Genomic DNA, 25322 nt, shown 5'->3' with positions numbered 1-25322 from the left:
GCTTGAAGGCCGAGAGCAGGTGCAGTTCAGGGTCTGAGGGATAAGTCAGAGGCAGTTGGTTTTAATTGTGATACCTTTGAGTAAGTATTTGTTTAACTGCAACATAGCTCTCCAATTTACTGGGCACGTTTGGAGGGTTCCAATCTTTGTGGAATTACCCATTCTGACAAAGATAAAATCTGACAAGATCTGTTCCACTGGGGATTCCACAACCCACACTGCAGACATGGCAGTCTGGCCATTGAACAATCTGGGCCCCTGTTGTTAAGGCCTGCTTAATTCCTTGACAGCCACCCCAAAAAGGTGAGGAATTGGCTAGCATATACAAAAGCAGAGATCGTACATGGGACCTCTCTCATCTGTATTGGTTTTCAATTCGTAATCAGAACATAAGTAGCACTGACAAGGCCACATTTAATACTTATCTCAAGTTATCATGACACAGTAGGCTCCTTCTCAGAATATGACAATGAATGAGCATCCTAATGCCAGGCTGAAGCTGGCCTTTGCTGGTATTATTTTTCAAATGAGACAGTAAACCAAAATGTCCCATATAATGAGGTTGTGTTTAAATGAACATGAAACAACGAACAGCACCACCAGATTGCAGATGATGTTGCTCACATAATGACATTAGAGAGAGAACACTCTGGGATGCTGATCCAGCAATAATGAAGAAGCAGTGATACATTTCATATCAGTACAGTATGCAACCTGGAGATGATATATGTCGCTTTGACACTGCTGCTATATCCTGTGCATTTGAGGTCTCTGAACAACAGCATCCATGGAAGCAACATTGACAGGTTGCTGCAGTATGCTTGTTCAGCCTCATTAGGGTTCCCAAATTGTCACAAAGGTTAACGATTTTAAAAAGTCTGCAGAATTCCCAATTTACCTTCTTTTAGAAGCTGTTGATTAAAGGTCAGACAAGATTTACATACTTAACAAGAATTGCTAATGATTACAATAAGATAGATTCAAACAAGTAAATAATTATATAATGTCAACATAACATGACAAGTTAAAACTCTAACCCACTTAAAACCAATGCCCTAACACCCCACCCCCATGTCCTAGGACCAACTATCTTCAGCTGCTTTATTAAAGACCTTCCCTCCACCACAAGGTCTGAAGTGGGAATTGTTCACCGATGATTACACAATGTTCAGCTCCATTTGTGACTCCTCAAATACTGAAGCAATATGTGTTGAGATTGGTTGGCTCGCTGAGCTGGTTTGCTGCTTAGCAGACGTCTCTCCAAAAACTTAGTGAAGCAATATGTGTTCAAATGGAATAAAATTTGGACAATATCAAGGCTGGGCTGACACGTGGCAAGTGACATTCGTGTCACACAAATGCCAGGCAATGACCAACTCTAAGAGGAGACAATCTAACCATCTCCCCATGACATTCTATTGTGTTACCATCACCAAATCCCCGACTAGCAATATCCTTGGGGGTAGTATTCACTACTGACCAAAAACTCAACTGGACTTGCCACATAAATACAGTGGCTGCAAAAGCTGGTTGGGGGCTAGGAAAACTGCAGCAAGCAATTCACCTCCCAACTCTCCAAAGCCTGTCCACCAACAAGGCACAAGTCAGGAGTGTGACAGGTTAGTCCTCCCCACTTTCTTGGACGGATGCAGCTCCAACAACCTTCAAGAAGCTTGACACCGCCAGGACAAAGCAGCCCAGTCAATTGGCACAACATACACAAGCATCCATCAATGCTCAGTAGCAGCAGTGTGTAACTGTAGAAATTCACCAAAAGATCCTCAGGCAGTACATTCCAAACTAACAACAACTTCCACCTAGAAGGACAAGGGCAGCGGATACGTGGGAACACCACCACCACCTTCACGTTCCTCTCCAAGCCACTCACCATTCTGACCTGGAAATATATCATCGTTACTGGGTCAAAAATCCTGGAATTCATCCCCTAATGGCATTGTGGATGAACCTACAGCTCGTGGACTGCAGTGGTTCAGGAAGGTAGCTCACCACCACTTTCTCAAGGATAGCTAGGGATGGGCCATAAATGCTTGCCCAGCCAGCAATGCCCATATCTCAAGGGTGAATTTTTTTTAAAAATGGGTGGACTAGGCAAAGTGAAAGACTGGGAAGAATGCTCAGTGGTGCTTGTCCACAGGGCTGCTAAGATTGCTGAACATTAAAAATAATTTTCTGAAGCCAGGAGCTGATGGCTTAACAGCTAATTTTAGATAGTCATATCTTATGTGGCATACCACTTCTACCTGGAATAAAAATTACCTGACATATGTCACCTCAAGTCTGGAAGCCATTTAGATTCATCGATGAGTTGATATGGGCTGTTTCATTACTGGAGGAATTGCGAATGAAATTGAACACTGAACAGTCATTAGCAAATGGCCCCACCCTTGCCTTGTTACAGAGGTGAGTGATGAAGCATTTGACGATGCTACAGCAATGACCTACCCAACAGCAAGTCCTCTCCATTGCCTCCATGCTGTAAAATGTCAAACTCGCATCTTCAGTTTTTCCCAAGAACCTCACGTTTCTAAATTCAATAAGCAAATGACTAAAATAAAGAACAAGAGTATTTCCTGCTCCCTTTTTCTTGTGCTTAAAATCCTCTTTTCAAAGAAAACATTGTCCTTCAAGGTTCCAGATCTTCCACAGTCACTGCCAAATATTTTGCTGATTCCATCATTAGCCATGGGCTCATAACTCTGAATACGGGGGCTCTTGATTGGAACTGGGGCCCAAAATGGTGAGAAGGAACTTTTTGAAATTTGCCTCAAACAGTCTGGATTGTCTTCTTTGCTACATAGAAACATAGAAGACAGGAGTGGAAGGAGGCCATTCAGCCCTTTGAGCCTGCTCTGCCATTTTTCACAATCATGGCTGATTGTCCAACTCAATAGCCTAAATCTTGCTTTCTCCCCACAACCTTTGATCACATTCGCCTCAAGTGCTATGGGAGATCACCTCTTGAATATATTCCATGTTTTGGCTTCAACTGCTTCCCGTGGTAATGAATTCCACAAGCTCACCACTTTTTGGGTGAACAAATGTCTCCTCATCTCTGACCTAAACAGTCTACCCCGAATCCCCAGACTGTGAATCCTGCTTCTGGACACACCCACCATCAGGAACATCCTCCCTGCATCCACCTCCTCCAGTCCTGTTAGCATTTTATAAGTCTGTAGGACATCCCCCCCCCCCCCTCCCCTCCCCCCATCCCCAACCACTCCCCAAGTCTGTGTGAACTCAAGCAAAAACAATCCTAACCTAGTCAATCTCTCCTCATATGTCAGTCCTGCCATCCCTGGAATCAGCCTGGTGAACCTTCACCGTACTCCCTTGACAGCAAGAGTACCCTTCCTCAGAAGAGGAGAATTCAAGTGCTCACAATACTCCAGGTGTGGTCTCACCAAGGCCCTGTATAACTGCAATGACACATCCCTGCTCCTAAACGCGAAACCTCTTGCAATGAAGCCACCATTCCATTTGCCTTCTTTATCGCCTGCTGCACCTGTATGCTTACCTTCAGTGAATGGTTACAAGGACACCTTGGTCCTGCTGCACACTCCCTCTCCCAATTTACAGCCACTCAGGTAGTAACCTGCCTTCTTGTTTTCGATTCTAAAGTGAAGTAGTACAAGTACAACTCCAATTGTTGTAAGATTTTCCAACTGACCTGTTTCACTTAGGGGAAATGGCTCAATACAATAACCAACAGTCAATGACTTTTGCCTTTTAAAAACAGAGAATATTTCTTCTACACAACAGTACATCACTTGCTTAACATTCGTTGGTCTCAGTCATGCAGGAAAAGCAAGTGAAATGATTGGCCAAATAATTAAACAAAACTTGGTTAAAATATATCTATCAATGTAAGTGGCTCTCAGAGAATCCCTACAGCTTGGAAGCAGGTCATTCGGCCCATCAAGTTCACATCAACCCTCCAAAGAGCATCCCACCCAGACCCACTCCTTACCCTATTTCTGCATTTCCCATCCTAGACACAAATGGGCAATTTAGCATAACCAAAGCACCCAGAGAAATCCATACAGACACAGGGAGAATGCACAAATTCCACACAGACAATCACCCGAGGCTGGAAACGAACCTGGGTCCCTGGTACGGTGAGGCAGCAGTGCTAACCACTGAGCCACCATGCTGCCCTCATTAACAGAAAAATACCTTAATAGAAGTGCAGAGACCAAGGAAGCTTTCACTGTAAAGAGATCACTTTTTTTCCCTATGTAATTTGTGTAGAAAATCTCAATCACTGAATAAAATCTTATTGAACATAAGTAAAATTTTGCATTTCATTCCAATTTTCAACTTGTCATTTGATAGTTGACTGCAACATAAATCAGAGGTGCCCTGTGTGACACTAAACAGACCAGGAAGATTCACCCTAAATTAGCCGGATTCTTACGTGCATTGGTAAAGGAGGAAAGCCTGTTGGATAATATATTTCACTGATGTGTGGCTCGATAAGGAATCTCTCACTTCAAGCCATCTACAATCCAACCCCACCACCCAAGACATTTTTCCATCCCCACCCTTGTCTGCCTTCCGGTGAGACCACTGTCTCCGTGACTCCCTTGTCCGCTCCACACTCCCGTCCAACCTCACCACACCCGGCACCTTCTCCTGCAACCGCGGGAAGTGCTACACTTGCCCCCACACCTCCCCCCTCACCCCCATCCCAGGCCCCAAGATGACTTTCCATATTAAGCAGATGTTCACCTGCACATCTGTCAATGTAGTATACTGTATCCATTGTACCCGGTGTGGCTTCCTCTACATTGGGGAAACCAAGGGGAGGCTTGGGGACCGCTTTGCAGAACACCTCCACTCGGTTCGCAGTAAAACAACTGCACCTCCCAGTTGCAAACCATTTTAACCCCCACTCCCATTCCTTAGATGACATGTCCATCATGGGCCTCCTGCAGTGCCACAATGATGCCACCCGAAGGTTGCAGGAACAGCAACTCATATTCCGCTTGGGAACCCTGCAGCCCAATGGTATCAATGTGGACTTCACAAGCTTCAAAATCTCCCCTTCCCCGCATTGCGTCACAAAACCAGACCAGCTCGTCCCTTCCCCGCACTGCATCACAAAACCAGCCCAGCTCGTCCCAGCCTCCCTAACCTGTTCTTCCTCTCACTTATCTCCTCCTCCCACCTCAAGCCGCAACCTCCATTTCCCACCTACCAACCTCATCCCGCCCCCTTGACCTGTCTGTCCTCTCTGGACTGACCAATCCCTTCCTCACCTTCCCATCTATACTCTCCTCTCCACCTATCTTCTCCTCTATCCATCTTCGGTCCGCCTCCCCCTCTCCGATGAAGGGTCTAGGCCCGAAACGTCAGCTTTTGTGCTCCCTAGATGCTGCTTGGCCTGCTGTGTTCATCCAGCTTCATACTTTGTTATCTCACTACATGGCCATGTATGCTGTATACAAAGCATCTGGGAAAGGTTGTGACTGATCAATTTAACCAGGTACACAATCCACACATACATATTCTCTCACACTCTCTCTCTTACTCACACACCCACACCAAACTAGAGATGGATCATGCAGAACACTGGTTAATATTTTTGACTTTCTTGAAGGTATTCCTATTGAAAGCTGAAACCTATAATAATCTATTAATCTGATCATTTTCTGTCAATTAGCAATTCAAACAAATTTTACCAACAGGTGCTATCCTTTTACTCTTTCAAGCTGCAATTCGTGGAAACACAAAACGTAAATTCCTTGCATGAAAGGATTCTCCTTTACATAATGCTTGGTTTCTACACCAGCATAAAAACATACACACCAGCCCAAAGAATTACATTGAAACACTGTCCTTTTATGCATTTTCAAATACCTAAAGGTATCTTTGTTTCTTAAATCTTTCGGATTTTCGTTCCCTTCCTCTCACTTCTCCATCTGGTCTCATTTCAGCTCAGATGGCAAAACCACCTGGACATCTCCACAACTGCTTTAAAAACCACTTAGTGTAAGCCGACAGGAGGCAGACTTTGCAGCGTGGTGTCGCTCTCCCTGCCCATTTCACTTTGCCCCAAGGTGAAGTAGTTGCTCAGCCAAGAATAAACAAAAGTCAGCCATTGCAAGTGGCTGTTGTTGAATTTTAACAAGGGCGGAAATTCTGAGTCAGATTCTAATGTTCACAATGTGTAAAGTTCCCAATGTGTACAAATAATGACTGAGCCTGATAATTATAATGATCAATTATGAGAGGGTATCAAGCTTCATAATGAAGATTTCTCTCTTTGGAATTCAAGTCTATTTATTAGTTTATGTTAAATTGTATTCTTTAGACAAGCAGGGGAGAAAAGATGGTAATGAAATGGGCCTTTGCCAAAAAATCCAAACTGAATGCTTTTTAGCTAGACTTCTAGAGGCTGTAGTTAAAAGAAGTGAAGTTAATATTACCTTCATTCTTGCTTTTTAAAGTCTGAAGAATACCTCCAGCTCCAGAAGCATCTAATACAAAGCCATCAGCAAGTCAACAACCTTAAACCAGCCACTACTGAAGGGAAGTAAACCAAAGCACTTAGAGGGAGGCAACCAGTAGCTTATCTCCTCTGTCATCGATCCAATGATAGCTGACAAGCGAGCTACACAAATCCTTTTGACTTGCTAATCAGATACGTCCTCATTAGGCTCAAAACAGCCAAGTACTTGAAAATTCCTATGGCTTCTTTTGCCAATGCTTTAAAAGGGTTTCCTATTAACTGAGAGAGTAGCTTATAATCATGTGACTTAAAAGCAGAATTATAGCCTGTCATAAAACACCATTCTTCCATAACTTAAGAAATTAGGTGGATAAACTTCTGTTAAGTTACAACACACAAATCAGATCTAAGTTTTCAATCAAGTGTGCTCAAGTTATAAATTTTCTTGTGAAAACTGTAAGCAGAGTTTACAAGGGCAAAATTCTAGCCAAAACATCCTATAGCAATAAAGGATGTTAGAAAAGTCTAATTTCTTGAGTGCTTCCACAATAGAAAAGAAACAACATAACCCACATTCAGTGTAGTGTTGAACAAGTGTCTCACTGTGAGAGGGGCCATCTTGTGCATGAGGTGTTAAACCAGAAGCTCTGCCTGCTCTTTCTGATGAATACAAAAGTTCCCACTGCACTTTCTGTAGAGAAGTTCTCAGTGTCCGAGCCAACCTTTCTCCCATAACCAGTATTACTAGAATGGATTGCGTCATTCAAACAATTTACAATCACACAATTTTGTTGATCAAGATGTGCCACGTTTTCTTCCATCACGCAATTAGCTGCAGTGCAGAGTTGGGACATTTTATAGATGTGAAAGGCAGTTTACATGCACACACAAGTTCTTTCTTTCTACTACACTACAGGCCTTGTGCACCAGAAACAATTTGGAGTAGCATAAAGTATAACAGTTAAAATCATCTGGAAAAATCAAGACTTGAAACTTACCTTGGCTTTACTCCAACAACACCCCTAAGGCATTTCTGTTGCAATATGATTGACAATTTTCAGACATATTCCTCTCAACTCTGCCAAAGAAGAAAACGCAATATTTATCAAAACTGTACATTGCCACATTGATCCTTCACTCAGATTCTATACTTGTTTCATACTACAATGGTTCAATTATCGCAATAATGATTTACACCTAGCACTGAAGACAAATTACACAAAATCATACCATCATGGGATCTGTGAAATCAAAACACTGGAATGCATTTGAGGTGATACGAAGGTGGAAGTTGGATCAACATATCATCTCTTCAAGACATGAAACCCATGTGTGAATGAATCTAGGGCTGAGAGCAGGAGAATCATTACTATTAACTCTTAAGGCTGACGTTGATTAGGTTTGTGCATTTCTTGGGCATTATTTACAGCATATCACTACTCAAAATCTAAACTAGTTAAATTAATTAATTTTAGGCTATAAACATAAACGTAGCATAAAACACAAAATGTTACATTGCTTTAATAGGGAGTGATGTTTAGTGTAGGGGTTAAAGTAGAGCACCTTAGGCTTTTACTCTACCTCACAGAACGGTATACTGCAACAGAATATTCAGGTTTGGTAATGTAAGATTCTAAGCTGCAAAACCCCTGAAAAAGCAATGTAAAATCAAAGTGCTTGTTTTTAAAACATTCTCAAACTTTTAAAAAATCTGCTTCTCATGACAGTACAAATGAATTTTCCTAATTAATAGAAGCTATTTTTCCTGCATTCTGTTAATCAATTATACCAGCAATCAAGGAGTCAACTGCTTCAAACACCTTCAATGAGTTAATAGCCTCATCACCAATTCAGAAGCAAAATAAATCATGAGTTAAACTGACACCAATTTTTATGGTTTAACTTAACCCATAGTCAACATTTAATGCTTTCAGAATCTATTTGAGAACTGCAAACTATAATATTATGAGAAACCTATCCCGAACTGGCATCAGAGCTTCCATACCAAAGAAGTGGTAGACAGTTTTGTGTACTTTAGTAAAGCCTTTGACAAGGTTCTGCAGTGGTAGACTAATTAGCAAAGTTAGATTATGTGGGACTCGGGGTGGGCTTGCCAACTGGGTATAAAATTGGCTTAATAGTAGGAGACAGAGGGTGGTGGTAGAGGATTTTTTCTTTCAGACTGGATATATGATTTGAGTGAGAATATCGGAGGTATGGTTGTTAAGTTTGCAGATGAAGCCAAAATTGGTGACATAGTAGACAGTGAAGAAGGTTATCTAAGATTACAAAAAGAGATCTTAATCAATTGCGTCAACGGGCTGAGGAGTGGCAGATTGAGCTTAATTTGGATAAATGCAAGATATTGCGTTTTGGTAAAGCAAACAAGAGCAGGACTTATACAATTAACAGTAGGGCCCTGGGTAGTGTTGTAGAACAGGCAGACCTAGGGGTTCAGGTACATAATTCTTTGAAATTTGCATCACAAATAGACAGGGTGGTTATTACACTGTTTAGCATGTTTACCTTCATTGGTCAGACATGTATAGGGAAGGATATTATTAAATTGGAGAGGGTTCAGAAAAGATTTATTAGATGTTGCTAGGAATGAAGGGCGTGAGATATAATAATAGGCTGGGACGTTTTCACTTGAGTGTAGGAGGTTGAGGGGTGAGCTTAAAGGTTTATAAAATCATGAGGGACATAGATAAGATGAACAACAAGCCGCATCTCCCTCAGGAGAACGGGTTCAAAACTAGGGCGCAAAGTTTTAAGGTGGGAGGACCAAGTTTTAAAAAGGACATAAAACTTTTTTTTAAAAAGCACAGATAGTGGTTCATATGTGGAACAAACTGCCAGAGGCAACGACAGGTACAGGTTCAGTTACAATATTTAAAACGCATTTGGATAAATACATGAATAGGAAAGGTTTGGAGGTATATGGGCCAAACACAGGCAATGGGACTAGCTTAGTTTAGAAACATTATTGGTATGGACTGGTTGGACCAGACGGTCTGTTTCCATGCTGTCTGACTCCATGACTGAAGGAGCACCTTCTCCCAGATCTACCACATGTTGGCTACAATTTTAAATGAATTCTAGGCACTGCAAATGCAAAAGATGCATGCAAATATAATACATACACACACTTCCCTAGATATAACTGTTACGAAGTAGAGTACCAGCGGCAGCAATTCAGATAACATAGCATAATAAAGTAAGAATTAGGAGCAGGAGTAGGCCATCTGGCCCCTCAAGCCTGCCCCGCCATTTAGTAAGATCATGGCTAATCTTTGAGACTCAGCTCCACTTATCCACCCACTCACCATAACCCTTAATTCCTTAATAACACAATTGAAGTTACACAATTATTAAAATCTAATATTAGCATTATGATCTTAGGGACTTTTCTTTCTAATCTGTACACAAATTATTTCAATATGTGGAATATTAAATAATTTTCAGAAAATAAAAGTAATGAAGTAGCTTTGGTTTCTAAGAAAAGGTTTTTGATATGTGCAACTTTATATATGGTTATTAAATGGGGCTCATGTGCAGTGCAAGAATGCTGCAATTGATGGGTTATTTAACTGTTTTGGGGAAAGCTAAAACAGGAATTACCTGTATATTTTGCACATAACAGGCCTCCAACAATGCTAATAAACTGCTTTATCCATTACTGGGGGAGAAAAGTGTTCTGCAATGCCTAGGTCAATGATGCCCTCTTCAAAACAAGGAAGTAGGCCATACCTATCTCCAATAGGACCCCCACTGACAAGTAACAAACCGCATTCAGGCCACAGTCAGCAGGCAGAAAATAGGCCGAGCATGACTTTCAATGACAGAAGCCCAACTGAGATCTCCCTAGTGTCTCTGCCAATGTTTCTCTCTCAACTAACCTCACACTACTGTTCAAAAATCAGTTACTGATCCAAGACGATAAAGACAGTTAATTCAAAAGTAGTAAATTGACACAAAATGCAGAGAAAGAGCTCTAGGGTGCTTTGAGATGTTACTAAAGGCAGCTTATTTTAATAATTAACTTTGTGTGGAACTTTACAAATTTCTTCAGTAGATATTCCTGATCACTCACATGGATGGCGGTCTAGACTTGCCCAAACCTTAAAAGATTAAATAAGTACTCCCACATTGAACACCAATTGTGAGAAACACAGAGACAAGGGCACAATGTATCCCGAATGGGGGACTTCATCGTCAGTCATCAAGAGCGACTTAGAATCACCATTACTGATGGAGCCCAGGAGTTACCAGATTGGTTCTGCAGATGATGGGGGAGGGGGGGAGAAACTAACAATAAGGTTAAACATAATTTACTTCATTCTCACTGCCTGATAATAGTCCTTGGTGAGCTGGGCCCAGTAGTTTTCCTCCTTGTAGGCAAAGTGGAGACTTCTTTCCAGCCAGGAATTGGAGACAGCTGGTGGATGAAGCAGGTTGCAGATGCATCCACCCGTGAATAGCACTGGTAGGAGTGACCAATGTACAGTTCTGGTGGAGAATAAGCCCCACTTTCACGTTGAGGATAGCATTCATAACGAGTGGTGCTGTGCTAAAATGAGAGACTGCTGCCACGGCCAGAGGTGAAGAAGAGAACTTCCAAAGACGACAACACCATAATTTCAGGTTTAAATTCTGAATGTCTTTTGAAAAGAAAAGACAACCTTGCTGGACTCAAAATTGCTGAGGCTGATTTTATGTTGTTGCCTGGTGCCACTGCGCCCCCCCCCCTCCCCCCCTCCGCCCGCCCTGTATATTCTACATTGTAATTGTATATTCCAGCTAAGACTGTTACAAACAATTCGTAGACAAGCCATCTGCTTCCAGCTAGCTATGGACAAAAAGAGGAAAATAAAAACCAAAAGCATTGTGCTAAAATACGCACTAACACTTTTACAGTGACCTCATCACGAGGCAATGGAAACCCTCAATTTTTTTTTCCAGGGGCAGGATGAGGAAAGTTACACTATTAGGGTAGCACCCTTTCAATTAGGGAGATAGGTCACCAGTACCTGAAATGTTCTGACAGTCACTGGACCCGAAACATCAAGTCTGCTTTCTCTCCACAGATGCTACCAGACCCACTGAGCTTTTACAGCAATTACTGTTTGTGGTTCTGAAATGTTTTGTCTTTGTCACATGACTGAAACTGAAGCTTTTTGAAATGCTTGAATATATAACTCATGGAGTACAAGTCAATTGCTGCTTGACCTCTGGAGAGAAGGGAATACTCCATGCTGAGTTGCTAACCTGTCTCACCCTTCATCTACCTCCAACGTTTCTGACTGCAAAGAAATCTACACTTTGCCTGCAAGCAAGAAAATTATTAGACAGTGGCCTCCAGGAAGTTGTAACTCATGTGAACAGATTTTTTAGAAGAAAACTTCCAGTTACCAAAGGTTATTTTTTAACCTAACACCTCTTAATGTCCTCTCTTCCTTTATTTCCTGAGGGCATACATGTGTGGAAGGCGTAGAGTCATAGAGATGTACAGCATGGAAACAAATCTTTCCATCCAACTCGTCCATACCAACCAGGTATCCTAAATAAATTCAGTCCTAGGTGCCCACATTTGACCCACTTCCCTCTAAAAGTGAAGTAATTTCCCTCACATTTTTAATGTTTTACTAAAAAAAATATATTTTTGAATTCATCTTAAAGATGTTCTAAAGGGTCACTGGACCCGAAACATTGACTCTACTTTCTCTCCATAGGTGCTGCCAGACTTGCTGAGTTTCTCCAGCAATTTCCCTATTTATTAAAGGATTCTGCTGTGAAATTATTTCAAGAATTAGAACTGAAAACCAGGGTTTGTGAAAGACTCACTGGCAGCAGCAAACTTCTTTTCAACCACAATCTGCAATCTCTAGAAGACTTAGAATCTAAGCTAGGACACCAAACTGGGTTCAAGTGCAGGAAGGCATGTCAGGAGCAGCCCTAGGCATAGTGGGGTCCTCTATTTGTGGGACAGTTGTTTCAGAAAAAAATTCAACAAATAACAGAAGAGTGAAAAAAATGGGAATTTATTTTCCATTAGAATGAATGGAAGGTGTTTTTTGGAATGTTGCCAAAAATTCAAAGAACAGAACAGCTGAACAAATACCAAAAATTGCTCCCTAATAGTAAAAGAGAACACACATGCATGGGGCAATGAGTAATGCTGACCACATGTATCTAAAAATGAGATGTGAACTTGGTGAAACTACACCACTGGCCTACTTTGCATACCAAGCAGCATAGGTTGAATCTGACAGACAGAATAGCTAATGATAGAACCGATGGGTCAGATGTAAGCTCTGCAGTTCTACCTCATTCCTGTCATGAATGATGGTGGACAATTAAAAAACTCACTGGAGGAGGGGGGTCCACACATGTCCCAACACTCATTGATGGGTGCAGTACATCACTGTAAAAGAAAAGGCTGAAGAATTTGCATTAATTTTCAGCCAGACTGCCTCTTCCTAACGCCCCAGCACCACAAATTCCAGTCTTATACCCATTCAATTCTCTCCATGTGATACCTAGAAACAGATCAAAGCACTGGAAACTAAGACGACAATAGCCCTAACAACATTCCAGCAACTGAAGTGAAAACTTGTGCTGTAGAACAAGTTGTTATGTCCAGGGCTAAGCTGTTCCAGTGCAGCTACAAACTGGTATCCAACTGGAAATGTGGGAAACACAAAATGCTGGAGATCACAGCCAGTCAGGCAACATCCATGGAGTGACAGTAAGCTAATATTCCAAGACGAGGTGACTCTTCATCAGAACTGAAGTGCAGTGTGGAGGGGACAGCATTTATGCTTTACTTTTGCATGGGGTGGGGGAGGTGGAGATAGTGGGTATAGTATACTGGTGGAGAAAACTAACATTTTTTCTCCACCGGTACTCTACACACACTAACCCCCATCCCGCAAACTATAGCGTAAATGCTGTCCCCTCCACGCTGCACTTCAGTTCTGATGAAGAGTCCGAGACTCAGAACGTTAGCTGGCTGTCTCTCCATGGATGCTGCTTGACCCGCCATGATCTTCAGCATTGTGTTTCAGTACAGATTCCAGAATCTGCAGTAATTTGCTCCTGCAGGAAATATGGGAAATTGCCCATACGTGTCCTATGTAGAACAAAAGGCCAAATTCAACCCTGCCAATTACTGAAATAGAACCAAGTCCTGAAGATGCTAAAAATCTGAAATAAAAACAAAGCGCTAGAGAAACCTAGCATGCTTGGAGCATCCCTGCAAGGAGAAACAGAGTTAATGGTGAGTCCAGCATGACTCTTCTTTATAACTGCCAGAAATAATCATTAGCAAGATACAAGGTCAGGGTTGAGCAAGTTAGTAAATTAACAAGATGTTTGCTTGCAGATGTTTAACCTGACACTGTAACATGTCATGGGGACCAGAGTCAATGCTGAGGCTTCCCAGGGCAATTAATCCTCAAACATATACTACTGTTCAGTCACCTCTCAAAAGGAACATTAATAAATCTCTAAGGATCACTACGTCAAGCAACATGCTGATTAGTTTGAGAGACAGCTTTGCCAATTTTGGCACAAGCCCCTAGATGTACGTGAGGACGACTTTGCAAGCTTGACAGAGACATTTGTATTGCTGTCATTTCCACTACCTTGGTCTACAGCATAACGTTTGGCCAGTTTTGTATCTTTTCTCTTTTTAGGAGTCAAATACAATTGAGTGGCTTGGTTTGCCGTTTCGGAGAGCATACAGGAGTCAACTGCTTTGTAGATCTAGAGTCACGTGTTGCTAAACCAGGATAGCAGCACATATTCCTTCTACAAAGAGGGAATCAAATGCATTCTTACAATATTTGACAACGTTTGCATGAGTTAAAGTGTGACGGAATTTCTCCTCAGTTTTACGGATGAATGCAGCACTAACAAAGTTTGCTTGCAACTATTAGTAACCATTAGATCAGTCTTTAATTGAAGATTTACTGACTGAATTCAAATTTTACCATCTACTTATGTGAGATTCAACCAGTGTCCCCAGAGCATTAGCTGTGGTTTGCTTGCCCAATGATACCACGATGCCACTAACTCCCCGTTACAGCACTCTTCAGGTGGGGAGGATGCAGTTACTTCTGTAATAACATTTTCTGTGAGCTGCCAATGTCAAATCAAGAACGTGACCACCGAAGATAATTTAAAGCAGTCTTTGAAGAAATACTAGCTAACAGAAAGCTAACTGCAGGCATAAAATATATATTCGCCAGAAGCAGATCCTGCTTTAGACATAGAGATAGCAAGAACTGCACATGCTAGAGACAGAGGCAACACAGCGTGGAGCTGGAGGAACTCAGCAGGCCAGGCAGCAGAGGAGTAGGTACGTTGACATTTTGGGTCAGGACCTTCTTGAGAAATGGGGAGGGGTAAAGGGAGCTGGGAAATAAAGAGAGAGAGAGAGAGAGAGGGAGAGAGAGAGAGAGAGATGGGGCTGAGGAAGGTGAAGTTAGGTGGGATGGTGATAGGTGAGTGCAGGTGGGGATTGGTCAGTGGGGTGCATGGGTCAGATAGGTTGGGTGAGGATGGACAGGTTGTGTCCAGGTCAAGGAACCAGGGATGAGAGGGAGGGTTTGACATGGGGTTAGACCGGGGTTGGGGAGATTTTGAAACTGGCCTAAATCTGGATTTTACCAAATCGGGCTGTAGGCTCCTCAGATGGAATAGGAGGTGTTGCCCCTCCAGTTTCTGGGTGGCGCCATAGTAACAGTGGAGGCGGCCCAGGATGGACATGTCACCCAGGGAGTGACAGGGGAGTTAAAATGGTTATGCAACCAGAAGGTGTTGTTGTTTGTCGTGTACAGAGTGCAGACACTCTACAAAACATTCTCCGAGCCTCCGCTTGGTCTTACTGATGTACAGGAGGGCACATTGGGAGGAGATACAGTAGATTACATTGACGGGTGTGCAGGTGAACTCCCTGTCTAGTATGAAAGGTTTGTTTTGGACCTTGAATGGAGGCGAGGGGGGAGGTGTAGCACTTCCTGCGGTTGCAGGGAAAGATGCCCAGGGTGGTGGGGCTAGTGAGGAATGTGCAGCGGACGAGGGAGTCACAGAAAGCAGTCCCAATGGAAGGCAGATGGGGTGGGGAGGGAAATATATATCTTTGTGGGGTTGGATTGTAGGTGGCTGAAGGGGCAGAGAATGATACGTTGGATGTGGAGGCTGGCGAGGTGATGTGAAGACAAGGGGGATTCAGTCTTTATTTTTGTTGGGGTGGAGGGGGTCTGAGGGCAGATGCACAGGATATACAAGAGATGCCTCTGAGGACATTTTTGATTACTGGAGCGGGGATTGGGTGGGGGGGGGGGGAAAAGAGTGTGTAGTTGAGGTCCTTGAAATAGGAAGGCATCTGGAATGTTCGGGAGTGGAATGCTCCATTTTGGGAGCAGATGCAGAGGACTTGGGATTAGTGGATTGTATTCTTACAGGAAGGTTCTTACTGAACTACACCTCCTATCATCCACGCATTTTCACGCAGAGGAAGTGGCAGAGGCTGGTACAATTACAACATTTAAAAGGCATCTGGATAGGTATCTAAATAGGAAGGGTTTAGAGGGATATGGGCCAAATGCTGGCAAATGGGACCAGATTAAGTAATGGTATGTTGGTCAGCATGGACAAGTTTGACTGAAGGGTCTGGTTCCATGTTGTATAACTAAGCCATATCATGCAACAGCTTTAATTTTAGACACTGGATCTTTATTTTCAACATTAAGTCTCAACTAGAACTTTTCATACAAATCCTTTCAGTCTCATATTATCTTAGGTGATCTGTTATTGCTTTTCACTGGTGCTTTTTTCTTCAAAAAAGAAAGATGCAAAAGACAGCTAATTTTAATCTGAATCCATCACCAGTGTTTGGAATCTGCAGATTAGACTTTTCATTAAAAATAATTTAAAAGCATGTTCACACTCTATTCTAAGCTCAAATGTTCTTGGTGATGAAACAGCATTCTAGATTAAAGACTTGTACTTCAAAGACTAACCTTCAGCTTGGCAGGGCCTGGAAAGGAAGCTTTGTCAACAACTGGCTAGAAATCAATTTAAAGTATATATTTGCGCACAAACCCAAGTACTGCTACCAAAATAAAGCACTGTCGTTATAAAAAAATGTGACCATTATAAAGGAAGTACAAGTAGCCTTCTAGGCATTTTTTTTTCAACACAGTTTGACAATTAAACAAAATGGATACAGTTGCTGCAGTCATATTTTCAATGGATTTTTTTAAAATGCCTTGGCCATGCCACATGTCTCTTGAACCAATTTTCAGTCATTTCTCTGATGATTAGAAAGAGTTGTTGTGGTGCAGTGATAGTGTGCTGAAGATAGTTTCTACCTGCTCCAGAGATGTACAATATCATCTCTGAACAGACAACTAGGAAATATTTATGATAATTAGGCAGTAATTTTGGGTAGATCACTTCATATCCAAAACTAAATCTTGTATGGCTATGTATAACCACATCATTTCTGACATATTGTGAAGGTGCTAGTGTTGAACTAGAATGGACAGTCAGAAGTCACACGATACCGGGTGAAGGGGCAGTGCATTGAAAAGCTTCTGATTCCAAATAAACCTGTTGGACTATAACCCGATGTTGTGCAACTTCTGACTTTGTTTTAACATGAGAAGAGTTACAAAACCTACTAATCACTTCTGCTACTGATGGAAGGACATATAACCAGACTAAGTCTTCAGTAGACCCATAAGAAATATGCAGATGCAATGTAATACTTTGATAAAACCTCAGAGAAGTAATTTTCTTGACTCATTAGTTAGATAAATGCATGATCTCTATATGTGCAGTAATTTTCAAATGTCTGTCAGGCTGTTTTTGCTAATTGGCTACAAAAAGGTCACATCCAACTAAAAGGAATGGGTTAAATTTCACCTTTCTTTAGGAAATCAACAACTGTACTTAATATTGCTAAAATGCTCTGCATAAATTATATGCAATGCATGATTTTATTCACAATTCCTCAAACTTGAAAAGTGCTGCAACTTGCAGCTAGATAAACAAAGGTTTCAGTTCGTTATATTTGTAAGCAAACACGAATAAGATGTTTTAACTATTTAAGATACATAAAATGTTGCTTTAACAACTTAAAAGAGTACATTACAAAATAACAAGCTGTTCTGTTTAGGAAACCAGGAAATGAAAGCTAGAACTGAAGCCCCGCAATGTATCTACACATATTTAAGCTTTTATTTTAGACATATACATTAGAAACATGCACTTCTGAATATCTACCACCACAGCTTCATCTTTTCCTTTTTAATTGGCATTTCCAAATCAACGTGTTCAGAGATGTCATGACACACCTCTGGAACAGGTGGGACTTGAACTCTGGCCTCTGGCTCAGAGGTTGAAAAACTATCCCTGCACTACCATAGCCCTCTTTTCATTTTTTTTTAAATTTAGTGAACACCCTGTTAACGGCCATCACTTGTATTTAGTCAAATACAGTTAATTAATATGCCTAATTCTTACTTGCCAACTTGAACTTCAATTGGGCTTTCTCATTCTACTTTCAAACTATCTGGCTCATATATCATGCAGTTTGCTTTGAAAGGTAGCTCAAACAAAATTTCCATGAACAAATCTAAAATTATTTTACTTTGGTCTGAATTTTTTCAAGTAAGTAGAGGGGTTATGTCCAACAATTATTTTGAAAGACCACCAAATATTGCCATGAGTTGAAAATGATTAGTGAAATACTTCTCATGACACAGGTCTGAGAGCAGCTACCCACACACTAAATAATTCTTCAGCTGACAGGGAAAGGTCTGGGAATCTACATGAGCAGACGTTTCAAGCTTCAAACCAGATAGAGGTTGCCAATTAAACCTATTTAATAGAAAATGCCATCAATGTTATGGCACAAGTCCTAACATTTTTGAAGTTTACCATGTTAAGAGAGAACATATTTAAGGACCCAAGACGTCAGCTGCAAAGATTCTAAATGTAGTAATTTTATTTATTTGATTTTTCATTTTCAATTTCCCCTTTTTCGATCAACGCATTTGCTAACTTTTCAATTATGACTTCCAGATTTTAGAAATTGATGACTATAGATACTTTAATTAAGACAACCTGACGCGATTGCTGGATAATATATAAATGCGAAATCTGAATTAATTTTTTTTATTCATTCAAGAGAATAAGGGTACATTTTGAAGAGATAGTAAACAGTGGGGTTGTTTGTTTGGGTGATATAAATGATCCCATAGGATTCCTCTTCACTCACCAATCCCCAAAAGAACAAGAACTGTCAGAGACACAACCAATAAACAATTATACAACACCACAGATTAAGTGAATATTTCACCTTCTTTACTCTTTCTGAAACTATGCTATACACAAAACAGTTTATACTTCATATTCAATCACTTTTAGAGTCACATTGGTCCACAGTGCTGAAAAAAGCCCTTTAGCCCATCAAGTCAAAAAACATTTGAATTCTACTTTGCGCTTTGGGAGTTCCAGAGAACATGAAAGATACAATATAAATGGCTCTATAAATTATCTTCCATGAGAACTGATGCTCCTTATCCAAAAAAATACTGGCATTGGAAGTAAAAGAGAGAAGGTTTACCAGGCTGGGATATCTGGTATGAAGGGTCTATCTCCTGAGTTCACCTCAAGTAGGACTTGTAGTCATTGGAATTTAAGAGGATGGAGGGATGGCCTTATCGAAGCATACAAGATTCTTAGGGGGCTTTATAGTGAGAGGCAGAGGAATTATTTCCCCTTGTGGGAGAGTCTAAGAACAGGCAGCATAATCTCAGGAAAGTGGTTACACATCTAAGATAGTAATGAGGAGGAATTCTTTCCCTCAAGGGACAGTGAATCTTTGAAATTCTTGATCAAACAAGATTGTTGAGGTTGGCTCATTAAAAATATTCAAGGCCGACTGGGTCAATTTAAAATCAGTAATGGAATCAAGGGTTATGGGGGAAGGCAGGGAAGTGAAGTTGAGAATTATCAGATCAGCCATTTTCTCATTGAATGGCAGAGCTGATTCAATGGGCTGAATGGCCTACTTCTGCTCCTTTGTCTTATTGTCTTATGCTAACCAACAGACCCAGGTGATCTATACGCGAGAGGGGCAGATTTAGGGCAGAAACAGCAAGAACACCAAATGTGTTGCCAAAGGCTCTTTCCAAACAGTAGTTTGGTCATAACTTTTATCAAATGGGCGTATGTCTGATCAAAAAGGAAAAAAAAAATCAAGATATCATCTCGTACATCAACTCTACAGCAAGTGCCGTAACCTCGAAAATCGAGATACTGTCATATTCTCAGCTTGTGTTCAAGATTCAGCAGTACTGTTACGAGACATTGCCAAACAGACATGGCAATGGAACTACATCACCTACATGTACACCAAGAACAAGAATGTGGAAAAAACGGGCCACCAGCAATAACAAAGTCTCCCCTGGTACCACAGTAGAAAGTGGAACCACCGCAGGGAAAATCCACTGTCAAACTTATCTGACCACACCCTTCAACCAGATGAGATTGCAGTTCTCAGCCGAGAAATCAGTTTCTGACCGCCACCCCCCACCCCGAAGTGGACCCCACTGGTCTTGTGGCAGGCAAAGAGGAATTCAACAGATGAATGACGCTCCGGGAATTCTTCTGAGATGTCAGCAGCGAGCCCAATGAAGCAAACTAATGAACCAGAACATTTGATAGACAGATTAATGGCAAGTGGGCAAAGGCAGAGTCGAATTGCTGCCCAAGACTTGACTGCTATGCTCAAGCCATCAGGAAAAATGTGAATGCCAGACTGATCAGCCGCACTCAAGGTAGTGCAAAACATCACCAAGCACAACACAACACCATCCGTGCCGTCAAGACCAATTGCAGCATTGCCGTCAAACCACCAGACAAAGTAGGAGCCATCATCATACAAAATAGAACAGGCACCTGCAGAGAAATGCACCAACAGCGGAGCAACCAGGAACACAAGAGGTAATTACCTGCCAATCTGACCAAAGGACACACCCATCAACTGAAACAGGCTGGTCAGGACATTTGATCCAGACCTTTAGAGTATCCAACACATACCCATCCCAAGTACTTCCCTCATAGGGGACTTCTATTGCTTTCCGAAGATAGCCAAAGCCAACACACCTGGACGTCCCATCATCATGCAATGGGACCCTGTGTAAGAACCTCTCTGGCTATGTCAAGGGCATCTTGGAACCCATTATACAGAAAACCCCAGCTTCTGTCACGACACTACAGATTTCTTACAGAAACTCAGCACCCAAAGACCAGTAGAAACAGGAACGTTGCTCATCACAATGGACATTTCGGCTCTACACCAGCATTCCCCATGACGAAGGCATCACTGCAAGAGCCTCAGTTCTCAATACCACCAACTGCCAACTTCCAGACACCATCTTACAACTCATCCGCTTCATCATCGACCACAACATCTTCACCTTCAACAACCAGTTCTTCATCCAGACAGACAGATCGGCCATGAGGGACCAGATTTGCTTCCCAATATGTGAAAATTTTCATACACAGGTTCGAAAAAGACTTCTTGCAGTGCAGGACCTCCGACCAAAAGCTATACATCAGATACATTGATGATATTTTCTTCCTTTGAGCTCACAGTGAGAATCACTGAAACACCGCGATATCAATAAGTTTCATCCCACCAGACTTGCCATGGGCTACTCTTCAGAATTAGTCTCATTCTTGGACACACTGATATCCATCATAGACAGATACCTCAATACCTCACTCTACCAAAAGCCCATGGATAATCACATGCTGCTGCATTTCTCTAGATTCCACCATAAACATATTAAAACAGACATGCCCTACACATACACAGGATCTGCTTAGATAAGGAGGAACGAGGCAGATACCCACAAGTGTTGAAGGACACCCTCATAGGAACAGGATATGGTATTCAACTTATCAAATCATCAGTTCTGAGGTGCCATGACAAAAAACCAAAATGACCTCCTCAGAAGACAGACATAGGATACGTCCGATAGGGTGCCTTTCATTGTCCAGTATTTCCCAGGAGCAGAGAAACTATACCATGTTCTTCACAGCCTTCAACATGTTATCAATGATGAGCACCCAGTCAAGATCTACCCCACACCTCCAAAACAACCACCAAACCTTAAACAGACCATTGTTCACAGCAAACTACCAGGCCTTCAGGTCATTGCCCACAACACCACACAATCCTGCCATTGCAACCTCTGCAAGGCATGTCAGGTCATTGACAAGGGCACTACCATCACAGGTGGAACACCACCCACCATGTACACAGCAGATACTCATGTGATAGTAGGAACTGCCGATGCTGGAGAATTTGAGATAACACGTTGTGAGGGTGGATGGACACAGCAGGCCAAGCAGCAGAGGATTTCTGAAGAAGGGTCTCGACCCGAAACGTCAGCATTCCAGCTCTTCCGATACTACGTGGCCTGCTGCGTTCATCCAGCCGCATACCGTGTTATCTCAGATACTCATGTGACTTGACCAACATTGCCTGCAGTGTATGAGATAGACAAGGGTGCCCCGGGGCATGGTATATTGGCACAACTATGCAGATGCTACAACAGATGAATGGACACTGTGCAACAATTGCCAGACAGGAATGTTCCCTCCCAGCAGGGTAATGCTTCAGCAGTCAAGAACATTCAGCCTCGGACCTTCGAGTAATCATCCTCCAAGGCGGACTTTGGGATACACAACAACGTAGAGTCACTGAGCAGAAGCTGGTAGCCAAACTCTGTCCCCATGAGGACAGCCTCAACTGTAATCTTGGGTTCATGTCGCATTACAGGTAACCTCCCCACACTCTCTTCCCCTACCCCTCCCCCTTGCACACATGCACCCTCTCTCCTGTGCACACACACGTATAAATCTTTTGGGTGAACTTGTATCTGCAGGTACATTCTATTTTGTTCAAAAAAGTAACAAATTATAGATAGTCAGTCAATATGGCATTTTAAAAATTCCTAATTTAGAAATAAAATCAATCTGACTCCAAAACAAAACACAAACAGTTGATTTGAAACAAGGCCTCACGCCTAACATGCATTGTCCAAACTAATATGATACCTCCTTACACTGATAATACCATTAGTTTTCTCAGGACAATAGCTTCAAAAGAATTTGAGGGTTTACATATACATATTAAATCAATTCGAACCTTGTAAGTGATTGAAAATTTAAGACCATCTTTAGGTTTGTTTAATACATCCCCATAAGTGGTGTGATCCTTTGATATTTTACTTATCAATCCTATGTCTGATACTACCTATCTCACGAACACCTGAAGGAGTGAGACTCCAAAAGTTTGTGTTTTCAAATAAACCTGTTGGACTATAACCTGTTGAAATTTCTGACCTTCTCTGAAAGCTGATTAAGATCATAACATGAGATAGTATTTATTGAAAAATATCAGCAAAGACAGTCAAGATCGATTTGCAAAAGGCAGCAATGCTTGAAGTAAATTAGCCAAGGTTAGAAAAAAAGGAATATATTCAATTCATATATTTGATTAAGTGAAAAACAAAGGGACTTCTGGAAGATCAAGACCCATAATGCTAAAAGTAGTAGAATAGACAAAGGTCAAAAGGTAGAAAGCAAAGAACCATTAATGGATGTTTGTCAGATTGGTAACATGTTCATTGTAGTAGATGTAAGCAATCTTTGTTGGGACATCCCTTTATACAAATGATTTTGGATACAACCATAATAGATAATTGTAACTGAAGCTGGATTAGGAAGAAGTGGAAAACAAGGATGAGCACAGGATCCTGGAGATTGACATAAGTGAAGAGATAGACAGAAATGTGGGAAATCTAGTTAAGACTGAACAATACAAATTGCAATTTGAGAAAGAGAATAAAAATAAGTGGGGAGATAGATTTAAGGATAGATGTGTTATCTTTCAAAGTCAAGATTACTCCCAGAAAGAGTCACCCAGGGGACAATAAAACAATTCTGGCTTTTTAATGTATTAGGTGATCAGAAAAGCAAAGTAATGATGAATCCATACAGTGTCTTTGTTAGGGGTTGTTGGGCATACTCAGTCCAGCTTTGGCATGGTGAAGTCAAATGAACTGAGCAAAAAAGAGTTAAGGCTTAGAAGAATTACTGATGTGGTCTCCTATAACGCAGGGAAATCTAGGGAAGAAATCTAATAGAAGAGGTTAATATTTTGGAAAAACTGAGAACGGCAAACCAAAAGCCCTGTTTCTAATAAAAAAAGTTGAGGTATAAATCTAGCATTAATACTAAATTAATACACGCAGGAGACAGAGGATTCATATGATAAGTGGTTATTGAAGCAGATACTCCACGGTATTGGGGAAAGAATTATCAAAACACATGGGGCAACAACAGAAAGACAGATTAATGTCAGCTGTTCCACTGTGGAGGAACACAATCATGTGTGAAACAAGAACAGAGGGCACTGATGAATGCATTAGGTCTGGCAGCATTTACAGTCATAGTCCTAGAGTCATACAACATGGAAACAGACCATAATCCCAAACTCAACTCGTCCCATCTGCCTGCACTTGGCCCACATCCCACCAAACATTTCTTATTCAGGTATTTATCTAAGTCCCTTAGTAATTGTATCTGTATATGTTCAGGTAAAATAGAGTTAAGATCTCTGGACTCAAAACATGAACACTTTTTCGCTCTCAACAGATGCAGCTACACCTGCTGGTTTCGCCAGCAATTTTCTTCATTTCAGACTTCCAGCATCCGCAGTTCTTTGTACTTACAATAACGTATGTGGTTCTGCTGAAAGTTTGATGACAGATTCCAGCAAAAAAAAGACAAAATATTTCTATGGCAGTTACAGAAACCAAGCTATGGCAAGAATAACAGAGTTTCAAGTGGTTCTGCAACATATAAAACACATACCTGGATAAAGTCAAATAATTGATATCTCCCTGCAAACATATCATACACACATGATACACTGTTGAGAAAACACTAATGCAGTCCATTGATCTGGTAAGTTTTTTTTGCCAAATTAACACACAAATCAAGATAAGATGACAACTGCAGATAAACGCAGTGCTCTCATATGTATATTCTTCCCTAAAAGGTGCCTTAACTCCAATCTCCAAAACAATATGTGACTTTTCCATTTTTGACAGCTGTTCGAGAGAAATTGCCAAATTATCATCCTTTTGTAGACAGCTGTACATTAAGAATCCACAACCACATCCAATTTCTAAAAAAAACAAGTTGCCTGCTTCCAACATAATAATGGTATTAGATCACTATTACCTTCATTTATGTCATCAACCCTACCATTTTCAAAGGGACCTGAGGGACAACTTTTTCTCAGAGAAGTACATGTAAGGAATTAACTGGCAGAGGAAGTGGTAGATGCAGCGGCGTTGTGCATAGTGGGCCTCAACCCATGTTACACAGCAAAAATTTAAAATGCTTAGCAGAGGAAAACCTTTATTCATCATTCCAGATCAATTTCAATCCCACAGCTGAAAGGCATCACGTAAATCCAGAGGTCATACAACTACAAGTCACGTGCTCATACATCAGCTCTGTTTCACAGCATATTGCTGAGCCCTTGCACCCTTGTGGTTTATATTTGGTTTCACATCCAATCAAACTATCGCTTATACAGGTTCCTGCTCATATACGTTGGAGATATAAGGAGAGACTGGACAGGCTGGGATTTTTTTCCAATAGGACATAAGAGGTTGGAGGATGCCCTTATAAAAGGTTTATAAAATCACAAGGCAATGATAAGATGAAAAGCATTTTCCCTTGGGGA

At 41.4% G+C, this 25322-nt stretch overlaps 1 protein-coding gene across 3 annotated transcripts in view; it reads right to left on the bottom strand.

The window, feature by feature from the left end:
• ncoa2 (nuclear receptor coactivator 2) overlaps window positions 1-25322 on the bottom strand; it is a 282597-nt gene that overhangs the window by 170307 nt on the left and 86968 nt on the right. Inside the window, exon 2 of one of the 3 annotated variants that reach the window (XM_048528567.2) lies at window positions 7471-7550. The exons of 1 other annotated variant lie outside the window; for it this stretch is intronic. The gene's annotated coding sequence lies outside the window, so the exon portion shown is untranslated. Of the gene's footprint in view, window positions 1-6449; window positions 6526-7470; window positions 7551-25322 lie in introns of those variants that run through there. One more of the 3 variants, XM_059645879.1, reaches the window with a different exon arrangement.

The sequence above is a fragment of the Stegostoma tigrinum genome, chromosome 5 (assembly GCF_030684315.1).
Source record: "Stegostoma tigrinum isolate sSteTig4 chromosome 5, sSteTig4.hap1, whole genome shotgun sequence".
Classification (NCBI taxonomy): domain Eukaryota; kingdom Metazoa; phylum Chordata; class Chondrichthyes; order Orectolobiformes; family Stegostomatidae; genus Stegostoma; species Stegostoma tigrinum.
Note: the sequence above shows the minus strand (reverse complement) of the source record. Positions and strands in the feature narration are given on the sequence as shown.